Raw genomic sequence first — 15,826 nt, forward strand, 5'->3', positions numbered from 1 at the left:
CCCCACACTGCCTTCGGGGCTTCCCCACTGCTCCACATGGATGCATGGAGATTTCTTCCCTGCTGTGAGGCTCTTGTGTGTCCTAGTGATTTCCCCCTTCCCCTGCCACTTCATCCGGAGTGTGGTGATTCCCTTCATTCCCTCTCCCTTGCCTCCTCATGGGGATTCCTTTCCCTCTCCCACATGGCTCCTCATGGGACCAGGCCATGTCCTCCTTACCCCCCTACATGATGCTCCTCCTTTTATTTCCCAACAAAATTCAACCAACCACTTCTGGGGGCCTGGACACCCAATTCTCACTAAAGTTAAGTGCAAATTGAGCAGCTTTGATAGTAGCTGCTCTTAATAAACTTTGATTCATATTTGACTATTGTCATGAAGATATTCAGCCAGAAACAAATTTATCCCGGACTAGATGTTTAGGAGACAGCTAATGTAATATGGATCTGAGTCTTTGGATATCTGAGGGTACCAGCCTTCAGCTGACCCATATTTGATCAAAGTATTCAAGTAATTCTCTTTGGACTAAGATCCCTCAATCCTGTTCTTCTGCCACCTTCTTCTGATAGTTGCAAGGAAGGAATTGCTCCTCATGTGCTCTCCACCTCATGCCCCACCTCACCCATCTTCAGGAAGAGGGGCCACCCAGACTCGAGAGAACGTCTCATTTTCCACTTTTCCAGACTTAAGGAAGGTTTGAGCATTCTCATCACTTGAGGCATCAGGAGACTGGCTTGCCAGGATCTTACTCCCTTTGCAGCCAGGGAAGGCAGCCAGACCACTTGAATAGTCACTATCTTCCTCCAAGATTTGAAGAAGGGGAGCAGTACAGGTGTGCATCTGATGGGCTTACACTTCTGAACTAGCAGTATGAGGGGCAGATCTATGCCTCTGCCTATCAGGTGGATACCAGCTGGGTATAAAGGAGCACTGATTAGCCTGTCATTCTGCCTGTGGTCTAAGGAATTATGCTCTTCCGAATCACATTTCCTGTCCCTGAATCATGACTGATCTAAATACCATTGAAAATAAATGATGTTTGAACCCCGCTGTCACCAACTTAAGTATATTTGAGTTATTTATTAGTCACTAGGCCCACCTGTAGTCATAGATTTAAATCTAATCCGAATCAGCTATCACTGTAAGGGTCTATCTCTGAAGATGGTTCCGTGGAATGAACCATTGGCCAGTATTTTAGTGTTAGTGGTAGGGAAATAAAAGGTTAACTGGTTAACCTCACTCTTAATGGGTGAGGCTCATTGGTTCGGGTTAACCAGTTGGGGCTGGAGCAACTCCCCGCTCATCCTGAGCGAAAGGTTTCTCCAGCCCTACGGGGCCCACTGCAGGCAGGGACTTCTTTGGCCAGCCAGAGGAGTCCATGTATGTGGTGGGCCTGATTCGCTCCCTCCCCACAGCAGGTTACATGCCGGGGATCCCCAGAAGTGGGGCTGGCAAGGACTTGTTCACTGTGTTCAAAGCTAATATTTCTTCTGCAGAGCCCACAGCCCCTGAAACCGATAAAATTTTTAGCAGTTACACAATTATCTTTGTTAACGAATTTTTACATCCCCAGTTAGACAGGTCAACACATTGCTACAATCTTCTGAAAAATGAAACACAAAGCTGCCTTAAAAAGAAACAGCTGAAAATTCCCTACCAGCACAGGAAGAATCAGGAATGGGACGTATCAGTTTGTGACGGGGAGGAGTCAGACTACAGTGTTTTAAGGTGATCACGGACTGGCTGAATGGTCCTTGAAACTGCTCAAACAAGTATAAATTTCAGCAATCCTGTGGCCACTCTGATTTACCCCAAGAGCTGGCTATTGGATTGGGGCCAAGTGAAAGATGGCTAAGAAGCCATACATGTTTGAGGCACTTTCCAAACACAGAGGAAGATATAGTCTCTGCCCCCAAAAAGCATAGCATGTTTTTTTTTCAGCCGGCCATAACTGATGATGTGCTGTCCTTCCAAAGGTATTTTTGTTTTGGTGGCTATATCTTAATTACATTTGAAAATATGAAATTTATTTGTGGAGGGAAGGAATAAAATTGGAATTTTAAAAATGTAGATGACTTTGGTTTATATCGTCATTTTACTTTCCCTTTAACCCCCCCCCCCCTACTGTTCTGACACTTTATCATAAATATTAATATTGTTTTTTAAAAATAAATTAACAGAAGGAAGACCCTGGAACTCACAAAGCTACAAAAATTCTTTCTCAATAGTGTCCCATAGTGCATAAATAGGCAATATGTATTAAATACATGTAATAATATATGTATATCAAATCCACTATAATGGTTTACAGCTATGTCCCAGATAGCTTGCATGAGCCCTGATTTGTAAACTCTCACATCTAATTAGGATTTTCCAGAGACTGGGAAGGATGGGATGGTATCACAGAAACCCAGCTGGCCTATAGTATACCTGCCCTGAGGCTCTTCTACCTCATGCTGGGGCTGAAACCAATATTGCCTAACACTTAGTAGCATGGTATCATATTCAGATTTGTGATGACTTTCTTGATCTTTCCCTGAGTGGATCTCAGATGCAGGAGAGAATGAAATCCATATTTGTCACTGGAATACCTATTTTGACTAACCTGATTTATTACTAATACCATTAGCTCACAGACATTTACCTTCCCCATCCTCCCGCATTCCCCTTCTGTTCTGAAATCTGATTTGTCCTTTTCATATGTGTTCATTTTTTTAAATTGTATCCTTTTGTATAAATGGTTGTGACTATTTTCTTCCACTATTTGATCTGAGGAAGTGGGTCTGGCCCACGAAAGCTCATCATCTAATAAACCATCTTGTTAGTCTTTAAAGTGCTACATAGTCTTGTATTTTATTTCAGCTACACCAGACTAACACGGCTACATTTCTATCACTATTCTACATGCAAGGCACTACATTTAGCCATTTGGAATGGAAATCCATCAACCATATGAAGAAACTTGCACAGATACAGACAGACATCATCTTTCTATCCAAGAGCAAGAAGATGGACATCGTACCCAAAGGACTGAAAGTGAACAATCCATTAAGATCAACATACTATACTGACTACAGTGAAAGACTCTGCCTCACACTATCCAAGAAATTAAGGAATCACCTGATGAGTATTTTATACAAGAAACAGAAAAACATCAAGAATGACATTTCTAACTTAGAGAGTCTCATCTCAAGACAAACATCCACACCGACTGACACTTTGCAAGACTTTTGTTTCACCGGACAAGAAATTTACTATACACACTTCTATTCCCTACAACAAAGAAAACTTACTATTATCAATAAACTATAGGCTGGTGATATCTAAACAGAGAGAATTCAGTCATTTTTGTAGCTCTTTTCATTATCTCATACTCAGCCATTCTATTCTTCAGAACAATACACAGTGACAATCCTGGAATCTTATTATGTAGATGGAATTTGGTAGCACCATGTTATAGGGACTCAGAATAGATTGCAATAACACAATTCAGAAATGTATTATTATACTTTTAAGTGCATCAAAATATTCACTGTATCACATCATACATGTTCACAATGAAGAAAAGATGAAGTACACTTGTATTATCATACAACTTTTAAATGTTGCTTTTGTTATATATATTACTTGTTCCCTTACCTAAAATAATATAATTGGTGTTTCCCAGTAGAGAAACTTCTAGTTTCCATATAAATCATGATGTAGAAAAACATTCATGTGGATGTTTTGTGTTCACTGTAACACTCTTTCATTATGGAGCTCAGATTTTTGTAATGACCTCAAGGCTAGGAGATTTTAAAAAGTTTAAGAGACTATAATCTGAAAGAATGATAGGATTATAAAGACTCTTTTTTTCCATTCATCCCAGTTAGTTGGAAAGATATAGTCCAATCCAACAGAAACCAAGAAACACAAATACCACAGGACCAAAAAAGGAATGTGTCAGATTTAAATTAATGAGGAAGAATGGAAGCATGGTGATAGATATAGGATAGATTTTGAGGTCAAAGTGGGGTAGCACCCACATTTTTACATTAGATTTGAATTTACAAAGTGTGTTGATTGAAATTATTGTTCGCCACAGACCTGGTTTATTTAAGGTACAATTTCCCATACATTTATCTCCTTTCTTTTCAAAAAAATTAAATTGCTGATGAGTTAATCATCACCTCTTGAAATGGCCAGATACGATGAATAATTGAAATGAAAAACTTTTTATCTGAATGTAAAAAAGGAACAGAAAATTATTCATACAAGTTTTTTGTACAGTATATCAAATTCAAAGATCTGCTAACTAAGGCATGTTAATTCAGTTTGCTATTTCTTCCCACTGTCCATCTTTCTTTCATCAAATACAATTAAAATTAAATATTAAACAAATTGCTATTCACGGTAATGGAACAGGATGAACTATATTATAATTTAAGCACACCTAAGTGGACTGAGTGAACAGATCAATTTCAGTGATTAAAGTAATCACAAAAGAAAGAGGAACAGCCATCTCATAACCTAAGCAGTTGAGGGAAAGAATATTAAAAGAACAATTCCTGTGATCAACATTAAGTTTTCATTACTGCACTATTTACTAAATTTATAAAGGGGGCTCATATTTCAATATAAAAAGGGCACCTTGGTTAAACAAGAAATGATCTAGGGATATTATGTAAGTGATTTTCTAAAATAGATATTTACTTAAGAGAAAATTAATGAGTATGTTTCACAGGAAATAATGTTTTCTGTGATGCTGAAGTTTAAAGGTGGAATCCATCAAAATAAACTCAAAGAAATACAGCTGGGATACTTACATCAGTATATTAAGTGCTTACAACTAGCCATAACAATCTTTACTAAATGGTTCCAAAAAGTTGTCAACAGGATTTCTGGTCTCTGAACATAAATATTGATAGTTTATTAAGTAGATTTATGAAGAACTGAGCTGATACAGTGTTCTACTGTGCTAGGAAAGAAAATGCATGAAACTCTGCTTCCTAAAGGCCCCTCACCACTATCACTAGGAAAGGTTAAATAAGCATAATATTTGTACTGGTCTCTTTCATTCTTGGAAGACTATGTAAGTGTTCTCATTAAATATTTACTATTGCCAAATTTAATCAGCCCTATTATTTCATGGCCGTTTTAATAGCATTACCAGTAATGCTTTATACAACCATTTAGCTTCAAAAATATTTGTTACAGGCTGCTACCATAAATCTCATTGAGCATGATTTTTATTTATATTATAGCTTCTTTACATCACTCTGGCAGAATAAAGGCGATGTAACATCTACCCTGCAGAGAGCAGTAAGGAGGTCTTATGGTTAGGTATACACTACAAAAATGGTATTTAACCATAGTGTTTTAATCTGAGTTAGGTTCCCTGTGTTTTCATTCCGGTTAGTTAGCAGTGTAGATATTGGTGCTTGGCTTTTAACCTGGGTTAACAGTTTGAGATCAAGCCAATAGAGCAGCTTGCTGTAAACTTGAGTTGCTCACCCACATTAAAAGTTGAGTTGCAATGTCTTCCCTACTGTTTTAACCCAAGTTAGCTAACCTGACACTCCCTTTTTTTTTGCAGTGTAGACATACCCTGCATGTAAAAAAACATCAGGACCGTTTTGTCTATATTGTTTCTGGAGGGTGGAATGGAGATAAAAGACAGATAATCAGCAAATATGGGTGAAATACATTTGTGATTGCAATTTACAATTCTACACAAACAATAAAGCAGAAATCGTGGGGTATGTCTACACTACAGAGAATATTGAAGCTGTCATTGTTGATCTTCCAGGGTTCAAATTAGCGGGTCTTGTTAAGAGAGCTAATTCAAATTGAGAGGGGCACTCTAGTCCTGCTTCCACTAGGAGTAAGGGAAGGCAAAGAGAGAGTGTTCTCCCTTCAATTTCCTGCAGTGTGGACAGCACCAAAAGTCGAGTTAAGGTACTTCGACTTCAGCTATGCAATTAATGTAACAGAAATTGTGTATCTTATTTTGATCTTGTCCCATAGTATAGACATATCCTTATGGTATATTGTTCACTATTTTTTATAGATAGATTGAGCTGTATAGCTATAAAAACACATTCTGCTTAGTATTGATCATCAAAGTATCCAGAAATGTGTGGTTAAATGCTGGCATTTCGAGACATTTGGCTGAATAGATCCTTGACTGCAGAATGGAAATTTGGGTACCAGAACACAACTTATTTTGATATTTAAGGTAGCAGCACTTATTCTACTGTGCAAAATTATTTTTACACCATATTTATCAATATAAAAATAGATTCTATTTGGCATCATTATGTCATAATATTTTGCCTAGGATTTTGCATGAGAAATGCCTCAACAGGACTTGGCTATTTTTGTGTTCTTGTCACTTCTTTCACTATGAAGAGGAAGCTGTAATCATGCTATCTTTCTCTGGTGGTCCAGCTGAAAGCACTCAGATGTTTGGTCAAGAGTCAAGTCTGAAATTCATCCATGTGCAGAGAATCAGTACAAAGCCAGCACACCACTTATAGCCTAACTCCTTGAAATACTAGAGGCTGCAATTCCTCCAACATGGGTGTGTCTAGACTATAGGGATGTTTAGAAAAAAATGGCCTTTTTTTGAAAAATATTTATCTGCATCTACACTGCTGCTGCGTTCTGTTGACAGTAAATTGAAAGAACACGACGGTTTTGTCGACCGTGGAAAACCTTGATTTATGAGGAATAACGCCTTTTTTCGAAAGTGCTCTTTTGAAAAAAGGCGCTATGTAATACAAATTGTGCTTTTTTGAAAGAGAGCATCCAGACTGCCTGTGTGCGCTCTTTCAAAAAAGCAGTTTGCTTTTTCGAAAGTACTGATTGTAGTCTAGATGCTCTTTTTTGAAAGTATCTTTTGAAAAAGCTTCTTTTGAAAGAAGCTTGCAGTCTAGATGTAGCCTATGTGTCCATACTAAAGTCTGGACTGGAGTCTCCAATGTAATATATTTTGCTTAATCCCATGAAGTACTAAGCCCTTTCCTTTCACTCATTATGAAAAAAGCTTTTGACCACATTGAATGGGAAGTTCTACCAGGTCTGCTAGGCACCTTCTATCCCATGTGACATGGTCTTTCCACCACCCTGAAAATTTCTCTTCTCTCTTTGATTGCCCAGATAACATTCAAGTAGTTGCTGTCTCCATTTGTTCAATGTTTTTGCAAGAACTATTCTTCCCCCCCCCCCCCCACACACACCATGGTGGCTCCATGCTATAGCTGTTTTGTGACCCTGAATCAGTAAAACATCCCAAATGCCCATACTTAATTCAATGGGACTTAAGCAGGTAATCAAAGTTAAGCATGTGCTTAATTGCTTAAGTGCCTATATTTGCTGTGGCTCCATGCTGCATTCTCCTGAGCCAGATAGGCAAAGCACTGGAACGCCCAGTGGCGATTTGTTTCTCCTTCCTTTTCTGCTCCCATGAGCAAGGCCTGAGGAAGCCCATAAGAACATAAGAACGGCCACACTGGGTCAGACCAAAGGACCAACTAGTACAGTATCCTGTCTTCTGATAGTGGCCAGTGCCAAGTGCCCCAGAGGGAATGAACAGAACAGGAAATCATCATGTGATCCTCCCTTGTCACCCTTTCACAGCTTCTGACAAACAGAGGCTACGGGCACCACTGATATTCATCCTGGCTAAGAGCCAGTGATGGATCTATCCTCCATGAATTTATCTAGTTCTTTTTTGAACCTTGTTAAAGTCCTGATCTTCATAATATCCTCTGGCAAGGAGTTCCACAGGTTGACTGTGCTTTGTGTGAAGAAATCCTTGTTTTTGTTTGTTTTGTTTGCTAGCTATTAATTTCATTTGGTAACCTTTAATTCTTGTGTTATGGGAGCAAATAAATAATTTTTCCTTATCTATTTTCTCCACAACAGTCATGATTTTAGAGACCTCTATCATATCCCCACTTAGTCTCCTCTTTTCTAAAATGAAAAGTCCCAGTTCTATTAATTTCTCCTCATATGGCAGTGTTCCAAACCTCTAATATGTTTTGTTGCTCTTTTTGGAACTTTTTCCAATGCCAAGATATCTTTTTTGAGATTGGGGCAATCACATCTGCATGCACTGTTCAAGATGTGGGCATAACATGGATTTATATAGAGGCAATAAAAGATATCCCCTGTCTTATTCTCTATCCCTTTTTAATGATTCCTAACATTCGGTTTGATTTTTTAACTGCTGCACATTGAGTGGATGTTTTCAGAGAACTATCCCCAGTGATTCCAAGATCTCTCTCTTGAGTGGTTTTAGCTCATTTAGTCCCCATCATTTTATATATATACAGTTGGGATTGTTTTCCAATATGCATTACTTTGCATTTATCAACATTAAATTCATCTGTCATTTTATTGCCCAGTCACCTAGTTTTTTGAGACCCTTTTAAAGCTCCTTGCAGTCTGTTTTGAACTTCATTATCTTCAGCAGTTTAGTATCATATGCAAAATTTGCCACCTCACTGTTCACCCCATCCTGCAGATCATTTATGAATATGTTGAATAGGACCGGTCCTAATAGAGACTTCTGTGGGACACCACTAGTTACTTCTCTCCATTCTGAAAACTGGCCATTTAGTCCTACCCTTTGTTTCCTATCTTTTAGCCAGTTCTTAATCTATGAGAGGACTTTCCCTCTTATCCCATGGCAGTTTATTTTGCTTATCCTTTGGTGAGGAGCCTTGTCAGAGGTTTTCTGGAAATCTAAGTACACCATATCCACTGACTCCCTCTTGTTCACATGTTTGTTGACCCCCTCAAAGAACTCTAGTAGATTAGTAAGGCATGATTTCCCTTTACAGAATCCATGTTGACTTTTCCCCAACAAATTATGTTCATCTGTGTGCTTGACAATTCTGTTCTTTGCTATATTTTCACGCAGTTTGCCCAGTACTGAAATTAAACTAAGTCTATAACAGTATTTCTCAACCAGTGGTACGAGTATCCTTAGGGGTACTCGAGAGAATTATGAGGGGTATGTCAACACAACTGAAATTTGAAGAAAACTGAAATTTTGTTTTAAGTTTTACAGTGCTTTATTATTTTTGTACTTTTTACACCCAAAAATTTTATTGCCCACCTGACTATGATTAAGTTATTTAAACAAATGTGTTGCAATGGTAGAAAAAAATTTGCGTCTGAAAACTGTAGGTACTGGGGGTACTTATAATTTTTTTTTGAAAAGGGGGTACTTTATAAAAAAAAAGGTTGAGAAGCACTGGATCACCTCTAGAGCCCTTTTTGAAAATTGGTGTCACATTAGCTATCTTCCAGGCATTTGGAACAGAAGTTGATTTAAAAGATAAGGCTAGATAAGGCAACCAGGAGGGAAGTGGAAGGGGAGGAGCCAGAGAGTGACTGAGTATAATCCCCAGTCAGCTAGCGAGGGTAGGTGAGTTTGTAGCAAACAAAAAGCTCGGTAAGTAGAAGGTGGTGAGAAACTGGCATAGACAATAAAAGGCATGGGTGATTGCACAAGTAAGGATCTCCAGTTGATTTGTGACCAAAGAAGGAGTCCCCAGGTAAGGGGCCTGAGTGAGGACCTTGTCACAAGACAAATAGGAAAGTCAGTGGAAACTCATGCTCTGCAAACAGCTGTTTTTCTTTTCCTTGAAAGTGTTCTTTTTAAAATAACCTTAATGGGACTTCTTTTTTCCCCCTCCTGTTTATGAGAAGTCCTGCAGGGATACTTTGCCAGGAATATAGGATACAATAGACAATGTTTTCACATGAGGGTGCTAAGCACTCAGCACCCTAAGGGACCTAAATAAGAGGGTGGATGTTTTGAGGTGCTGAACAGTTGGCACTGAGGTCAGTGGGAGCTGTGATTTCCCAACACGTCTGAAAAGTGTACTCCCCTCAGTCTTAGTATAATGGAACCCACCGACATGGGGGGCAAAGTGTGCGATTGCCCCAAGGCCCGATGCTCCCAGCCACCACCACCGCTTCTGTGGCAGTGGCTGGAGCTCTGGGCCTTTAAATTACTGCTGGAGCACTAGACCACCTCTCCACACACTCTGTGTGGCTCTCAGGGCTGGAGTGGGGGCAATGCCACAGTTTGTGAGGTGCTGAGGGCTGGCTGCCCTCAACCCTGTCCCTTCCATCCAGGGCCCCACCCTTTGTGGGGAGCTTGGCGATGGGGGTCTTCCATACCTTGGCCAGGGCCCACAGAAACTGTCAGCCCCCCTGAGTATAATACACATGTGAAAGTGTCTCTGCAATTTCACCACTATATCTGGAGGTTTCTAATAGTGCCAATTTTTTTCCAAAATATTCTCTTCTAGAGTTTTTCTATACTCTCCCATGGAAAAGAAAAGCAATTCCAGAAGGTCTGAAAACCTGCAATAGATTAACTCTTCAATGGTGTGAAATTCCCTGTGAACATATGACTCCAGTACATCCTCCTTTGACAGGATTAATAGCCTAGGGAATGGGGGAAGCTGTAGACATGATACATTTTAATTATAGTATGGCTTTTGACATAGTCCCATATGACTTTCATATAAGAAAACTAGAGAAATGTGGTTTAGATGAAATTACTATAAGTTTCGTGAAAAATGGTTGAAAGACAGTGCTCAAGGACTAGTATCAATGTTTTTCTGTTAAACTGAGAGGACGTATTCAGTGGGGCCCAGCAGGAGTCCATACTGGCTCCAGCACCATTCAATACTTTCATTAATGACCTGGATAATGAAGTGGTAAATTTGAATATAAATTTGGATATTAAACCAAGTTGGGAGAGGTTGCTAGCACTTTGGACAATGGAGTAGAATTGAAAATGAGCTGGAGAAGTTGTAGAATTGAACTGAAATCAACACAATGAATTTCAATAAAGACAAGTGCTAAGCACTACACTTAGGAAAGAAAAATCAAACGTAAGAGTATCTGGATTAGGAGAAGGAGCTTTAAAAAAGATTTAAAAAAAGATCCATTGGGTTATAATGGATCACAAATTGAATATCTTGACAATGCGATGCAGTTGTGAAAAAGGCTATTATTATTCTGGGATACATTGTTAGAATTTTTGTATGAAGCATACTGTGATGGAAGATAATTGTCCAGCTCTACTCAGTACTGGTGAGTCATCAGCAGGAGAAATGTGTCCAGTTTGGGGACCACACTTTAAGAAAGATGTGGACAAATTGGAGAGAGCTCAGAGGAGAGAAAGAAAAATAACCATAGAACTAAAAGGAACACTGAGAGGTCATCAAGTCCAGTCCTTGAACTCATGGCAGGATCATGCACCATCTAGACCATCACTGGCGGGCATCTGTCTAACCTGCTCTTAAAAATCTCCAATGATGGACATTCCACAACCTCTCTTGGAAATTTATTGCAGTGCTAAATCACCCTGACAGGAAGTTTTTCCTAATGTTCAATCTAAACCTCCCTTTCTGCAAGTTAAGCCCATTTTCCCCCCTATGATCAAAGGTTACAGAGAATAATTTTTCTCTCTTCCTAGTAACAACCTATTAGATACAGAAAGCTATCATCATTTCCCCTCTTGGTCTTCTCTTCTCCAGACTAAACAAACACAGTTCTTTCACTCTTTCATCATAGGTCATGCTTCTAGACCTTTAATCATTTTGTTGCTCTTCTCTGGACATTCTCCGATTTGTCCACATCTTTCCTAAAATGTCACACCCAGAACTGGACCCAATACTCCAGTTGAGGCCTAATAAGCACAGATCAGGTTGAGAAAACCTAACCTTCTAAGGAAAGGTTAAAATATTTGCACATTTATTCTTGAAAAAAGAGGACTGAGGGGGGATTTGATAAGTCTTCAACTATGTTAATGTCTGTCATAAAAAAGGGAAGTGATCAATTGTCCTGAAGGTAGGATAAGAAATAATGAGTTTAATGAGCAGCCAGGAAGATTTCAATCAGATATTAGAAACTGTAGAATCCCCGTCATTGAAGATTTCCGTTAAAAGCATTTTCAGAAAAGAGCATCTAGATTGGCACGGACGCTTTTCCGCAAAAGCACTTTTTGCGGAAAAGCGTCCGTGCCAATCTAGACGCGCTTTTGCGCAAAAAAGCCCCAATTGCCATTTTAGCCATCGGGGCATTTTTGTGCAAAACAGTATTGTCCTGTCTACACTGGCCCTCTTGTGCAAATGATTTGCACAAGAGGGCTTTTGCCCGAACGGGAGCAGCACAGTATTTCTGCAAGAACACTGACCATCTTACATGAGATCGTCAGTGTTCTTGCGGAAAGTCAAGCAGCCAGTGTAGACAGCTGGCAAGTTTTTCCGGAAAAGCAGATGATTTTGCAGAAAAACTTGCCAGTCTAAACACAGCCGGGATGTGTGAAACTAATTGTTCCTTCCTAAGTGGAGTACTTTGCATTTGTCCTTATTAAACTTCACTCTATTTACCTTTGACCATTTCTCTAGTTTGTCTAGATCATTTTGAATTATGGACCTATCCTCCAAAGCACTTGCAACTCCTCCCAGCTTGGTATCATCTGCAAACTTAATAATCATACTCTCTATGCCATCATCTAAATAGATGAAGATATTGGACAGAACTGGTCCCAAAACAGACCCCTGCAGAACTGTCCTTGTTATGCCCTTCCACCATGATTGTGAACTGTTAATAACTACTCTCTGAGAACGGTTATCCAGACAGTTATGCACCCATCTTATAGTAGCCCCATCTAGATTGTATTTCCTTAGTTTATTGAGACCGTGTCAAGTGCCTTACTAAAGTCTAGGTTTACCACATCTACTGCTTCTCTCTTATCCACAAGACTTGTTATCCTATCAAAGAATGCTATCAGGTTGGTTTGATGTGATTTTTTCTTGAAAAAATCCATGCTGGCTCTTACCTATCACCTTATTATCTTCCAGGTGTTTGCAGGCGAGGTCCTTAATTACTTGCTCCATTATCTTCCCTGGAACAGAAGTTAAGCTGATTGGTCTGTATTTTCCTGGGTTGTTCTTATTTCCTTTTTTATAAATGGGCACTATATTTGCCCTTTTCCAGTCTTCTGGAATCTTTCCTGACTTCCATGACTTTTCAAAGATGATAGCTAAAGGCTCAGATACCTCCTCTATCAGCTCCTGGAGTATTCTAGAACGCATTTCATCAGCTCCTGGTGACTTGAAGACATCTAACTTTTCTAAGTAATTTTAACTTGTTCTTTTTTTTATTTTAACTTCGAAACCTACTCCATTTCTATTAACATTCTCAATGTTAGACATTCCATCACCATCAATCTTCTTGACAAAAAACAAAACAGAGTATTAGTATTATAGGTAAAGCCATGCCAGGATACTGGGGCTATGTCTAGATTACATTCCTCTTTCAAAAGAGGAATGTAAATGAGACAAATTGAATGTTCAAACAAAGCACGGATTTAAATATCCCATGCTTCATTTACATATTTGTGTCAGAACGCTTTTTTGAAAATGGGTTTTTTGAAAGTGAAAGCACAGTCTAGATGGGGTTCTTTAGGAAAAAAACCCTTTTTTGAAAGAACTTGTACTCCTCATATATTCAGGAGTACTATATGGTGTACAGGAGAGCCAACAGCCCTGCCAGGTTCCTGGGCAAGGTCAGGAGGGCCCAGCTCTGTGCTCCCAGAAGGGGCAGAGGCTCAGGCAGAAAGATTGGGCTGAGGGCAGCCAGCCCTCAGCACCATCCAGACCATGGAGTCCCCCCTTCACTGCCTGGATCACACCACCCAGCACCTCACCTCTCCAGACAGCCCTAAAAGCTGCCTGGAGCATGCCAGGCAGCTTTTGTTTTTTACAGTGCAAACATTTGTAATAAAATAAATATAAAGTGAACACTGTACACTTTGGCTATGTCTACAATGGCATGATTTTCCGGAAATGCTTTTAACGGAAAAGTTTTCCGTTAAAAGCATTTTCGGAAAAGAGCTTACATGAGATCGTCAGTGTTCTTGCGGAAATTCAAGCGGCCAGTGTAGACAGCTGGCAAGTTTTTCCGCAAAAGCAGATGATTTTGCGGAAAAAATTGCCAGTCTAAACACAGCCTTTGTATTTTATGTTGTAATGAAATCAATATATTTGAACATGTAGAAAACCTACAAAATTTTCAAAATGGTGTTCTATTATTTTTAAAGGTGAGATTAATCATGATTAATGTTTTTAATCATGAAATTAATCACAATTTTCAATCCATTAGTCCTAGAAATAAGGCATACATTTTAAAACATTAAATGTTATTAATCCATGAAAGAATTTACCAAGCGTGTGGTGGATTCTCCATACTGGAAATTTGAAAATCAAGATTGGATATATTTCTAAAAAAAATATTTCAGGGAGTTACTATAGCTTGGACACAGGAGATCGGGGCAGATGATCATACTGAGTCTACACTGATACTGCCCTTTCCAGGTATGTCTACACAGCACCCTAAACTCGAAATAAGATACGGATTTTGCACTACACAAATTGTGTATCTCATTTCAAAACGATTTCAAAATAGCTTATTTTGAAATTTGACACATCTACACAATGCCAAATTTTGAAATAACGTGCTTTTTCAAGCCATCTCTTAACCCTTGTGGAATGAGGTTTACCAATACATAGCGCACCCATTATTTTGAAAAATATTTAGAAATAACAGGCACTTGTGTAGACGAAGGGTAGTTATTTCGGGTTACCTCCAGTATCCCTTAATAGTTATGCAGTATAGATGTACCCTCCAAAGAATTCCACCTGGGGAGGACACCTCTGAAATCCTCATGCAGTAAAATTCTCACTCTTGAGACTGCAATACACAATTCAAGGGTGATGGTTTTTGGCAGTTTGCACCAATGAGTTTTCATTCCAGGTGGATATTATATGTATATATGGGGCCCATCTGTGGACTAAGTAGATAAAGACAGTGCAGCAGCCATTGTTTTCTCACTTGAATGTGAAGAATGTTCACAAGTAGTTCTATTAAATGGTATGACTACTGATCCTTTATTTAAGTGTGTAGTGTTCATGTGGGTAGACTTTCCACACACCTTTCCAACATAATCATTTTCCATATGATTTTTTCTTCAGAAAGTAATTTTGGGGAGTGGAGAGAAATGTCTATTATTTTAGGCTCTGAAACCAAGAAATAGTAACCTTGTAGTGAAGAGAAAGCATGTTAACAGTGTCCAGTCATGCTATAAAATATAGAGAATACAACCAAACACTGGTGCATAGCAAAGAGGTCCCAAATCATCTCTGAAAAAGAACCAGCTGTCTTTTTTTCCTAATAACAGACTTCCCACCAAACTCTGATAACAATAAGCTATCAAGTGTCAACACTTCATTGAGTATTATGACAAGTGTATCCTGCAGAAAATGAAATGTTTGTCCCTTCCTCTTATCTACTAATCACTCTCAGGGTATTGCTTCTTATTGGCTATTGGATCTGGAGCAATTTAGATGAACAACCAATGAAATTAGGTTAATCATGTGATGGGCGAAAACATAAGTAAGATTTCCAGTCCTGCTTCAATGGTTAGTTAAATAGGAACCAAATCCATTGCGTATGCTGACATGAGACCAGCCTGAGATCCCTAACACAATATCAATGCTTGGTCACAACCAGCTTGAACCGATTTGTAGCCAAAGACCTGAATATGGAAGAATCTGTATCCTGTTTCAAAGTCAATGCCTTATAATAGACCTGTTAAACAAAATGTTACTGAGCTGCTATATTTACATCATGTGTGGATCCTTTTTTTCCATCTGGATAACTGTGTACTTATCACTGCAAGTTCTTGAAGATCAGGTAGTGAAAGGTATTTCAGATTTAGACAAAAGAAGATTGAGCAAGTCATATGATG

At 39.0% G+C, this 15,826-nt stretch overlaps 1 long non-coding RNA gene across 2 annotated transcripts in view; it reads left to right on the forward strand.

Annotated features, from left to right (window-relative positions):
- LOC112545862 (uncharacterized) overlaps nucleotides 1–15,826 on the forward strand; it is a 69,193-nt gene that overhangs the window by 29,567 nt on the left and 23,800 nt on the right. The gene's annotated exons all lie outside the window — the stretch shown is intronic.

Source organism: Pelodiscus sinensis, chromosome 10 (assembly GCF_052426305.1).
Source record: "Pelodiscus sinensis isolate ZL-2025 chromosome 10, ASM5242630v1, whole genome shotgun sequence".
In the NCBI taxonomy this organism is placed as follows: domain Eukaryota; kingdom Metazoa; phylum Chordata; order Testudines; family Trionychidae; genus Pelodiscus; species Pelodiscus sinensis.